The sequence below is a fragment of the Balaenoptera physalus genome (assembly GCF_965194825.1).
Source record: "Balaenoptera physalus genome assembly, chromosome: 20".
NCBI lineage: Eukaryota > Metazoa > Chordata > Mammalia > Artiodactyla > Balaenopteridae > Balaenoptera > Balaenoptera physalus.
Genome location: NC_138901.1, coordinates 18281319 through 18293454, shown reverse-complemented (window position 1 = coordinate 18293454; position 12136 = coordinate 18281319). Strand labels below are relative to the sequence as shown.

The following is a 12136-nucleotide window of genomic DNA, read 5'->3' as shown; positions in this document are numbered from 1 at the left end:
CCCTGTGGGAAGTATGGAGTCTTAACTGCTGGATGGCCAGGGAAGTCCCCCTTTTTAATTTCTTGCTCCCACTCTTCTCTACCTCCTTCCCTCATCTCTAGGCAACGACTGGCATGTTATCTGTCCCTATAGATTAGTTTGCATTTTCTAGGTATTATATATATATGGAATCATACAGTGTATACTCTTTTTTTTTTGGCTGTATCAGGTCTTAGTTGCAGCACGCTGGATCTTCGTTGCGGCATGCGGGCTTCTCTTTTGTTGTGGGGTGCGGGTTCTGGAGCACGTGGGCTTAGTTGCCCCGTGGCATGTGGGATTTAGTTCCCCAACCAGGGATCAAACCCGCGTCCCCTGCATTGGAAGGCAGATTCTTAACCACTGGACCACCAGGGAAATCCCAGTATATACTCTTTGTTTTCTGCCTTCTTTCACATAGCATAATCATTTTGAGATTCATCTATGTTGTTGTGTGTATCAGTAGTCCATTACTTTTTATTGCTGAGTACTATTCCATTGTATGGGTATTATATTTGTTTATTCACTTGTTGATGGACATTTGGGTTTCCGGTTCTTGGCTATTACAAATAAAGCTGTTATGAACGTTTCCATACAAGTTTTTGTGTGGTTATGTGCTTTCATTTCTCTTGGGTAGATAACTTGTGAGTGGAATTGCTGGTTGTAGGGTAGGTGTCTGTTTAACATATTAAGACACTGGCAAACTGATTTCCAAAGTGGTTGTACCATTTTACATTTCCACCAGCAGTATATGAGAGTTCCGTTTGCTCCACATTCTCACCAACACTTGGTATTGTCATAAAAAAATTTAAAAAAAAAAATTTTTTTTTTAGCTATTCCAGTATTGATATCTCATTGTGGTTTTAATTTGCATTTCCCTAATGACTGATAATGAGCATCCTTCCAAAATCCTATGTTTATTTGTCATCTGTATATCTTCTTTGTTGAAGTGTCTGTTCAAATCTTTTGCCCTTTAAAAAAATTAGCTTGTGGGAATTCCCTGGTGGTGCAGTGGTTGGGAATCCGCCTGTCAGTGCAGGGGACACAGGTTCGATCCCTGTTCTGGGAGGATCCCACATGCCGCGGAGCAACTGAGCCCCTGCGCCACAGCTACTGAGCCTGTGCTCTGGAGCCCGTGAGCCACAGCTGCTGAGCCCGCGTGCCACAACTGCTGAGGCCTGTGCACCTAGAGCCCATGCTCCGCAGCGAGAGAGGCCACCGCAATGAGGAGCCGCGCACCGCAGCGAAGAGTAGCCCCGCTCGCCGCAACTAGAGAAAACCCGCGTGCAGCCAAAATAAATAAATAAAACAAAACAACAAAATTAGCTTGTTTGTTTTCTTATTAAGTTTTGAGAGTTCTTTATATATTCTGGAAAAAAGTCCTTTATCACATACATGCTTTGCAAATACTCTCTCCCAGTCTGGGGCTTGTCTTTTTATTCCTTTAACAGTGTCTTTCAAATAGCAGAAAGCCTTAATTTTAATAAAGTCCAATTTTTCAATTTTTTCTTTTAAAGTGTTTTGTATAAGAAATCTTTGCCTAACCCAAGGTCGCAAGGATTCTCTTCTATGTTTTTTTCTAGAAATTTTATACTTTTAGGCTTATGTTTAGGTCTAGGATCCACTTTGAGTTAAGTTTTATATATGGTGTGAGGTATTTTATTTTATTTTGTATACGGATATCCATTTCTCCCAGGACCATTTGTTGAAAAGACTATCCTTCTTCCCCTAGACTGTCTTTGCAGCTTTGTTAAAAATCAATTGACGATATATGTGTGGGTCTGTTTATAGACTTTGTATTCTCTTCCTTTGGTCTATTTGTCTATCTTGATCCCAACATGCACTGCCTTGATTGCTATAGCTTTCTAATAACCTTGAGTTAACATAGTGTAAGTTCTCCAACTAGTTGTTGTCTTTAGAGAATGAGGCAATTTATTAACCCAGCATTTGTTCTAATGCTTCTCTTTGGCAGATGCCCCCATCTGGCAATTCTGTCTAGATCTCTCTGTCCCTGAGGTGTCAGCTTGCCACCCCCATCTTGGTCCTTGTCTACCATTTTCAGCCCTTCCAGGGCTTGGAGGACCTGACAGGCCATGCTCTTGGAGTCCTGCTGAAGTGGCTAGACATGATGTGGTTTCTCTGATGTCCCCATAGATGTTGGTCTTGGAGCCAACCTAGCTCAGCCCTGGAGATAGAGGTGCAGCACTGTGGAAGCCACTCTATGTAGAACCAGCTCTCATTGTAGTGAGCAAGCTCTTTATGCTTGGCCAGCTTGATGGTGTCCACCCATTTACAGACTTTCAGCTTCCCAGACTTTTTGAGGAAAGCTGTCAGAGCCCTGATGAACTCCTGCTGGTTCATGTCTTTTACAGTAACTCTAGGCAACATCTTCTACAGTAACTTCAGGCACCCTGTGGCTTCCTTGCTGCCAGCCAGGGGGAAGGGCTCTCCAGTGTTTTCCCCTCCTTCCGTTTCAAAGTTGTTTTGGCTATTCTAAGTCTTTTGTATTTCCTTAAGAGTTTTAGAATCAACTTTTCGATTTTTACAAAGACCTGTGGGGAATTTGACTGGGATTGTGTTGAATTTATAGATCGATAGGGGGAGAATTGATATCTTAACAATATGGAGTCTTCTGATCCATGAGCATGGTATGTCTCTGCATTATTGATTCTTCTTTAATTTCTCTAAGCAGTGTTTTGTAGTTTCAAGTGTACAGGTCTTATATATCCTTTGTCAGACTTATTTCTAAGTAGTTCGTATTTTTTGATGCTACTGTACATGACATTTTTTAAAATTTCAATTTCCAGTTGTTCATTGCTAGTCTATAGAAATATAATTGATTTCATATATTGATCTTATATCTTACAGTCTTGCTAAACTCATCTATTAGTTCCAGTAGCTATTTTTTAGGTTCCGTCAGATTTTCTACATGGACGTTCACACCGTCTTCACATAAAGACAGTTTTACATCTTCCTTTCAGTTCTAGATGCCTTTTTCCCCTTGCTTTAGCACACTGGCTAGAGCCTACAGCACAATATTGAATTGTGATAATGGGAGTGACATCCTTGCTTTGTTCTTGATGTTAGCAGGAAATCTAAGGTCCTTTTAGGAAACTTCACACTTTGAGTGGCTCCCTCTATGGGGTCTTGGACTCCTCTTCTCTATTGGGTTTTCCTATTAGTACAATGTAATCTGCTTTAAAACTGCAGTATAGTTTTTCTCTGTCATTTCAGAGGGATGGTGTGGTAAACATATGTAGCCTTCCTGAATCAGAAGTCCAGTGTTAGGCTTTTGCCAGGCAAATGTAACCACAAAAGACTGAGGGTAATGAGTTAAGATTATCTGATAAAGCAGAGACTCTGGGCTGAAAAAGGAAGAGAATGAAGACAGAAGGGAGCTGATGGATGGGGAAAACATCACCGGGTCAATTGACAGAGATTGAAGAACAATTGTCTGAGGAATAATTGAACAAAAGGAGCAGAAGATGAGGTCAGAGAGGAAAATGTGAGCACTTACAGGTGATGACAATGTACAGGATGGGAACAAGGGTGCAGGCAGAGGAGAAAGTGATTAGACATGTGAAGGTTGTAGAACGGAGAGGCTGGGACTTTAGAGTTACCCAGGGTGCACTAGGGGGTGGGATGCCAAAAGGCTTCAACAGATGGAAGGCAAGGTCAGTGGACAACACCAATGAGGGGGGTAGAGGGTGGCACAGGTAGATGCAGTAGGACTTTTGCAAGAAAGTGACAGAGTAATGGAAGCAGCAATGGGGAGCTAGGAAGGACCTGACCCCACCTCCCAACCCTGGCCCTACTTCCTGACCCTGAGGTTGGGGATGAGGTTGAGTGGGTGGCTGCCCAGAGAAGGGGTGACAGGACCAGCAATGACCCAGGGGAGGTGCAAAACTTTCTCCCCACTTCTTGTGTTGCAGCACCCTTACCTCTGGTTACACCTGGGGATTGAAGTCCAGCCTTGACCCAGAACCCAGGAGCAACAGGGCTGAGCTCAGCCAGCCAGCAGCGTGGAGGTAGAGAAGAGCAGGGACTTCTAATTCCTTGGGTGACTCACTTCACTTCCCTGAGCTTCAGTTTTATCAACTCTAAAATGGGATTTTAGGGAATTCCCTGGTGGTCCAGTGGTTAGGACTTGGCGCTTCCATTGCAGGGGGCCCAGGTTCTATCCCTGGTCAGGGAACTAAGATCCTGCAAGCCACGCGGCACAGCCAAAAAAAAAAAAAAAAAAAAAATTAAATAAAATGGGATTTTATACACACAGAGGATTAAATGAAATAATGTCCTAAGTGCTTAAGAATGGCCCCAATTATGATGACCTTATATTCCTCAGGTTAGACTCTGATTTCCCTGTTTCCCTACAAGGAGCTCCCTGATTTTGACCAGAAGCCCACTCACCCCTGACTCAAGCTGAATCTGCCCCACCCCTTGAGAGTGAAGATCTGGGGTCCCATTTCTCAGGGCTGCCTCAGAGCCTTGAAGGTGGTCCCTGAACCACAGGTTCTTACAACCTCTAAGATACTTGCATCAGATTTAGGGCTGGACCTGGATGGAGGCTGAGCAGCTTTCAGTCTGCTGCAGGACAAGGAACAGAGGCTGCAGGTCCTGGGAAGAGAGGGAACAGGAAGCAAAGCGTGTGCTCCAGGCCACTGATTCGGCCTGGGCCAGGCGTCTGGGCAGGGGAGGGGGTAGGGTGGGCTTTGCTGGTCTCACAGGGGTGGGAGCAGGGCTGCTCACCTAGGGGGCTGGCAGTGACAGAATACGTGGATGGCTACTCTGTGTGAAGCATCTCCCCTCCGCGCTCTTCCTGTTTTCTAGATCCAGAAGCAGAGAACCCCGGAGTGACTTGCCCAAGCACTTAGTGGGAGCAATTATGGCGCATGGTCTCTGTGCCTATGGCTCACTCCCCTCTCCATCCTTGCCTTCGTATCCACCTCGGGAGAGCAGGGGCTGGCTTCTGTTTCCTCTTACCTCCCAACATCTAGAAGAGGGTCCTGCTCCTCGCAGGTGCTCAGTAAATATTTCTTGACCATTGAAGGACTGTCAGGCACTGTGCCAAGTGGCTTATATCTGCGCATGCTCTCTCTAATCCTCCCAGGCCCATTTTACAGATGAGGAAACTGGGGCACAAAGAAGCTAAGTGAGTGATTGGATATGAGAAGGGATCTGGGTCTGAATCCTGCCTCTGGCACTAATTAGCTTTGTGTCCTTGGGCAAGTCACTTAACTTCTCTGAGCCTCGGTTTTCTCATCTGAGAGTGGCTCATGTCATGGGGTTGGTGTGGGGCCCTGGAGGCCTGGTCCAGCGTGGAGACAGTGAGAGAGGGCTGAAGATTAGGGCCTGAGTCATTCCTTTGGGAGGGAGCCTTGCCTCTTTCCTGGGAGGTGGTGAGAGGTGAAGGGGATGGGCTTTGGGGATGGACAGACCTGAATTCTTATCCCAGTTACACGCTGTGGGACCTTAGGGAAGGGATTTACACTTCCCTTTACTTCTTTACTACTGAAACTTAAATTCCGTTTCCACATCGGTAAAAAGGGGGAACAAAACCTCTTGGGCTTCTTGTAAGGATTAAATGAGGCCATCTTGCAGAGTGCCCATAGTAGGTGCTTAATAAACACAGTGTCCAGGTGTCCCCTCTACCAACCTTTCCAGGAGAATCTCTCGAAATGCAACTCCCACCCCGACCTTGGCCCCTTTAAGCTGGCAAGTCTCCGACAGCTCTGCGAAGAATTCATTTCTTGCTTTGGTCTCCTCTCTCCCAATCAGGAGAGGTGCCCCTCGCAGCAAACTGGAGAAGGACGTGGTCAGGGTGGCTGGTGGCTCGAAGAGAACGCCCACTCACCCCCTGCACCCCTGCCCCTCCCCAGGTGACTCCTCCCTGCCCACTGCTACAGGTTCTTTCTGAATCATGGTACTTAAAAGCCTCATGGGCACTTGCAGGGCACACCCCAAGCTTCTTAGCTGGGCATTCACCATTAACAGCCCCTTCTCCAGTGTTAGCCCACCCCCACCCAGTCTCTCTTGCTGCCATTCCAGCTCAGCCCTCTATGCCCCCAGCCCCCCACCCCAAGCACACCCCTTGGCGGGGAACACCCTCCCCCATCTTCTCCACCCAGCAAAGTCCAGCTCTCCTTTCAAGGTCCACCTCAAATATCAATCACCTCTCCCATAGAGCTTTTCAGACCCATTCCCCTGCAGGAAATTGCTCAACCCCCAGGCCACCCGGGCACGCTGCTCATGGGGCCGGTGGGATGGTGTCCGCAGGTGACAGCTGTTCTGCTCCTTCTCCTCTGAGAAGAGGGCAGACACAGCTGGCCTCCTGTCCTACCCTGTCCAGGCAGCTGAACACTTGCCCAGTGCCCTCCACGGTCTCCTGTGCTTGTCCCCAGCCTGCATGTGGGCTCTGAGCCCCAGAGGTAGCAGGTGTACCCCTCATCTGGCAGGAAGGCTCTGACTCCACCCCACTTGGCTGTGTGCAAAGCTGTATAGTACAGATGGGGATGTTGAAAATATCCGTGACATATTCCAAACTGGCCTACTTTCCTATCACGAGAGAGGCCGAGACAGAGACGCGAGGATGAGTGAGATGGGAGCTTGGGACCTGTTCCCACCTCCTTCTTCCTCCCCAGCTCAGTTGTTAGACAGGAGAGGGATTTGCAGCCTCTCCCAGCCGTCTCCACCCTGTTCTGGGCCTGTGTGTTTGGGGTGTCGGTGGGGAGGGCGGCATGGAGGAGTGAGGGTACAGGGGGTCTGGGGAGGTTGGTGGAGGAACCAAGTCCTGGGTCCTATCTTGGGAAGCTTCCAGCCCAAGAGGCAGGGCGGTGGAGACCATCTCACTGGACATGGGGGCTGAATGCTTGGGTTCAAGTCCGGGGTCACCTGTGAAGCCTCGAGCAAGTTCCTTAACCTCTCTGGGCTTTGGTTTTTTCATCAGCAGAATGGGCTACACACAATCCCTGCTTGCCCTCCTCAAAGGCTTGATTATGGGATTGCTTTGAAGACTGTAAAGGGCCTTGCCTTAATTAATCCACTTCTCAGCCTTTTCACCTTGGCGAGGCTGTGCCCTCACAGGGTGGCTTAAGTGGTCACCTGCTCCAGCCTTCTGCCTCCCAGCAGGCCTGGCAAGGCCTCCACCCTTAATCGTGGCTTAATGATCCCTGAGCAGGGAGTCACCCACTGTCCTTGAATGGTGCCAGGACTGTGTGTTGGGCAGGAAGTTCACACTGGGAGCTAACTTCAGTCTCTCTTGCTGACATGGAACCCCTTGGGTATTCTCTGGCTTGTCTCCTCCTTCACACATGAGGTGATCATTATTTTAGTTTTTCCCTTTTTAGGCTAGACATCCTCTCCTTCCCTGTTTCTCAAGATGGGCAGGATCCTTGGGGCATTTTTCTAAATCCGAGAAGCTGGACTTCTTCTTGCTTACAGGTCCCTTGCCCAACTTTGGATTCTTCCAGGCGCCGGGGAAGGGTGTGGGGTTGGGGGATGGGGGTTGTCTGTGTCTCTGCCTCAGTTTTCCCAGCTGGCTCACCACAAGAGAAATAAGTGGCCAAATTGGGAAAAATTGGTTGCTCTGGTGCCATTGATCAGGGCAAAACCAGAAGTAATGGTTCATATTTAAAACACTTATTATGCATGTACCCCTTATCCAGCTATTCTGCTTCTAGGAATTTATACAGATAAACTCACATTGTGTAATATAAAGTAACTAGCAGGATATCTTGCACCACAGCCTAAACATCTGTCAACGGGGCACCTTTATATATGCTGGTGCAAAACAATCTTCTAGTTTATGTTGATCGTATGCTGTCATTTGGGTAAAAGAACACAAAGGAAATGCTTGTGAACACACAGGCAAGCCCTGAAAAGACCAAGAAACTGAGAATGGTGTTTGCTTCTGGTGCTGGACCTGGGTGACCAGGAACGGAGACAGTGATGGGGAAACCGACTTTTCCTTTTTGCACCTTTTGAATTTTGCATCACATGCAAATAGAATTTCCTATTAAAAAATAAGTCAAATTAATTTTTTCCAGTCCTTAAAACCTTATTTGTACTAATTTTTGGCCCCAGTCATATACCAGTGGTTATTACTGAGAAGCTCCGACCCCGGGTAAGGAGGGTGAAGCCAGGGATGAATGGGGCATGGAGTGATATAGAGGCCTGAGTCCTATGTTGGGAAGTTGCTCGAAGTTCCCCCAGCTCGGAAGAGGCGGGCATGGCGCAGCAGCCGCAGGAGGGCCCAGGAGAATCAGGGCAGCTGAATGCCCAGAATCCATAAGCACGGATGCTCTGGAGGGTGGAGAAGACAGAGGGGACCAAGAGGACGAAAGCTCTGCCTTGCGAGGAGCAGACAGATGGTCACAAATAAAGCTAAGTGGGTGTTAAGAAAACCCAGGGGAGAGGGAACGTCAGCTACAATGTGTTTGTGTGCATGTGTGAGAAGGGCAGGGCTGGGGTTGGGGAAGGCTTTATTGAGGACGTGAGATTTGAGCTGGGCCTGGAAGTGGGTGGCACATGTCCATAGGTGCAGGGGAAGGAAAGGGCAACCCCAAAGTGGGAAACAGTATGCACAAGGGCACGGAGGGTAAAGGGAAGACACAGAGTGCGTGTGCGTGCGTGCATGATTGTGTGCGTGCACGTGCGTGCGTCTTGTTGCTGGAGGTAGCTGGAGATAAGGCTGGAAAGACTGGGGATAGAGCAATGGAGGGCATCAAATGCTAACCTAAGAAATTTGCTGAGTGGGTCAGGCAGTCTACCCTGAGGTGACCAGATCCTCAAGGCAGTGCTTCTCAAACTCTCTGTGGTAAAGGACCTTTTTTTTTTTTTTTTTTTTTTTTAATATCCAGTTGATTGTGAACCCATGTTGTTGTTTTATTTTTTTAAAAATTAATTTATTTTTGGCTGCGTTGGGTCTTCGTAGCTGCACGCGGCTTTCTCTGGTTGCGGCAAGCGGGGGCTACTCTTCATTGCCGTGCACGGGCTCTAGGCGTGCGGTCTTCAGTAGTTGTGTCACGCGGGCTCAGTAGCTGTGGCTCACGGGCTCAGTTGCTCCGCTTCATGTAGGGATCTTCCCGGACCAGGGTTCAAACCCGTGTCCCCTGCATTGGCAGGCAGATCCTTAACCACTGTGCCACCAGGGAAGTCCCTGATTGTGAACCCATGTTGTTTTTATAAAACACAGCAAAAATGATCATGCACTGGGACGTGTGGCAATGTCAAATCGCTATAAAGCTTTCTCAAAGATGGCTCTTCATTTCTGTACTCATCTTGTGGACCGAACTTTGAGTAGCCCTGCTCTAGGGGTCCTTGGATGGGTTGCAGAGGTCAGGGAGGCCAACAGATTTCTTGCAGCTGGCCATGTGTGTTCATTTGTTTAGGGAAGGGTGCAAAGCTTTTGTCAGGACCTCAAAAGGTTCAAGGTCTCCAAAGGACACAATCCTCTGCTATAGGACGTGGTCATTAAAGGTCACTAGGAAGGATCTAGTGGGGCTTTAGAGCCAAGGGGAGCAACAAATGTGCCTGATTCATCGTAAGACCCCTCCTTTCCCCGCCTGCACCCAGCGGAGCCAGCCCAGGGCCAAGCTCAGGGGGAAAGGACTGGGGGGAGTGCGAGATTCCAGAGAACAAGGGGCTCACTTAGGGGGTGATTAAAATAATCTGTGGGAAAGAAAACCAGAGGGCTTTTTAAAGCTGTGTTTGGACCAAGATGATCAGGGAGGGGTGGGCCTGCCGCTGGGGCAGATGGCACGATGTTAGCTGAAGATGGGAAGCTGAGCTCCTCAGCGCTTGGTCAGGCATCTGCTGCCTGCTTGAGAAGCAGGAACCTGAAAGGGCGGCTCCCTTGGGATGGGAGCCAGGCAGAGCAGGAGGCTGCTAGGATGCAGTCTGGGTTCAGAAAACTGCATCCTGGGGTCCTGTGAGCATCTTCCAAGTGTTCAGAGAGGAGGCCTGGTGCCCCAGACCATGGGGAGTGGCTGTAACTCATGTGGGCACAAGCTCCTGTTTCCAAAGAAGGCAGACTCTGAAATCTGCAGATGGGTCTACTTAATGAACTCCCTGGAAAACGCCTACTTCATTATTACTTTTTTTTTTTGAGGTGGAATTCATATAACATGAAATTAACCATTATAAAGTGAACAACTCAGTGGCATTTAGTGCATTCACCATGTTGTGCAACCACCACCTCTATCTGGTTCCAAAACATTTTCATCATCCCAAAAGGAAATCCCATACCCGTTAAGCAATTGCTCCCCATTTCTTCCTCCTCCAGGCAAATCTCTATGGATTTAGCTATTCTGAATATTTCCTATAAGTGGAATCATACGACACATGACATTTGGTGTCTGGCTTCTTTCACTTGGCAGAATGTTGAGGTTCATCCATGTTGAAGTTAGTATTAGTACTTCATTCCTTTATTATGGTTGAATAGTATTCCATTGTATGGATATATCACAAATTGTTTATTCATCCACTGAAGGACATTTGGGCTGTTGGGTCATAGGGTAATTCTATGTTTAACTTTTTGAGGAATTGCCAAACTGTTTCCCACAGCTACTGAACCATTTTACATTCCCACCAGCAATAGATGAGGGTTCCACCCACTTTCATTATTAAACAGGTGATTGCTGTGACCCTGGAAGGCAAGGAGATGGTTACCAGGTGCTAACATGGGTAAAATAGGTGAGGATGATACCTGTTCCATTTCCCTGCCGCCCACCATAGACTTATAAGGCTGGTTGGCAGTACTGGCAAGGCTGCTGGCCGAAGTAGGGGTGTGTGTTCCCTTTCTTTTCTCAAGCAAGTGGATCAGAGGGTGAAATCTAGAGCCTCAAAGCCAAGCTTGGTGTGGTCCTGCAGGAATTGGGCTTGTGGCCCACCTGGGCCCCAGTGTCTCACAGTGTGTCCTCTCAAGGATAGATACAAACTGCCTTGCTTCTCCCTGCTTTAGTCCCTTCTCCCCATCTTTCTTTTCTCTTTCTTTTCATTCTATGCCTAGGCGACTGAGTAGGAAGGAAGGAGGTGGGGAGCTGCATGCATGTTCGTGGACTACATCCACAAGCGCCTCTCCCCACCGAGGCCCCGGGAGGTCATCCCAAAGTGAGGTGGGATACTGGGAACCCTCTCCCTCGCCTTTATTCCCTCCTTCTCCCAGGAGAGGGGACCCACTGGTGTCTGCAGCACCGAGCATGGTGGCAGGCAGCTGGGGGGCAGGAGATCCAGTTCTGGCCATCTCCACCCCTCAAAGGTCAAGGTCAGGGGAGGAAGGAGTCACCAGGGGCACTTATGGTGGCAGGAATTGGCTTTGGTGGTGGTTTAAGGAAAGGAGAGGAGAGGTACATTCATCTGTGTCACAGAGCTCTCCTGGACACTCCCTGTGTGCCAGGCCCTGCAGTGACTTGCCACTTGCCCCACTAGCAGGCAAAGCCCGAAGCTGGGAAAGCAAGAAGTCAGTCCCCTCCCCCACTGGCTCTCAAAGAGTGGTTCCTGCCCAGCAGCAGTAGCAGCAGCAACACTTGGGAACTTGGTCGAAACGCAACTTTTCAGGCCCCTCCTCAAACTTACTGAATCAGAAACTTTGGGGGTGGAACCCAGCAACCCCTGTTTTCACAAAGCCTCCAGGGGATTCTAATTCTTTTTTCTTTTTTTTAAAAAATAAATTTATTTATTTATTTATTTAGGCTGCGTTGGGTCTTCGTTGCTGCGCACAGACTTTCTCTGCTTGCGGCGAGCGGGGGCCACTCTTTGTCGCGGTGCGCGGGCTTCTCATTGCGGTGGCTTCTCTTGTCCCGGAGCACGGGCTCTAGGTGCGTGGGCTTCAGTAGTTGTGGCCCGCGGGCTCAGTAGTTGTGGCCCGCGGGCTCTAGAGTGCAGGCTCAGGAGTTGTGGCTTAGTTGCTGTGTGCTTAGTTGCTCCGCAGCATGTGGGATCTTCCCGGACCAGGGTTCAGGGCTCAAACCCGTGTCCCCTACATTGGCAGGCGGATTCTTAACCACTGCACCACCAGGGAAGCCCAAGGGGATTCTAATTCTTGCTTTGGTTTGAGAACCACTGCCCTGCCCTGAGGAGGAGCCAGAGTTAATGAGGGGGACTCAGTGTTCCCGGTCTGATG

General features: G+C 48.7%; 1 pseudogene across 1 annotated transcript; it reads right to left on the bottom strand.

The window, feature by feature from the left end:
- Positions 1 to 440: 440 nt before the first annotated feature.
- Positions 441 to 4723, bottom strand: LOC309650088 (annotated as a pseudogene). The gene has a single exon. The product of its transcript is annotated as an uncharacterized misc_RNA (transcript).
- Between the last annotated feature and the right edge of the window lie 7413 nt (positions 4724 to 12136).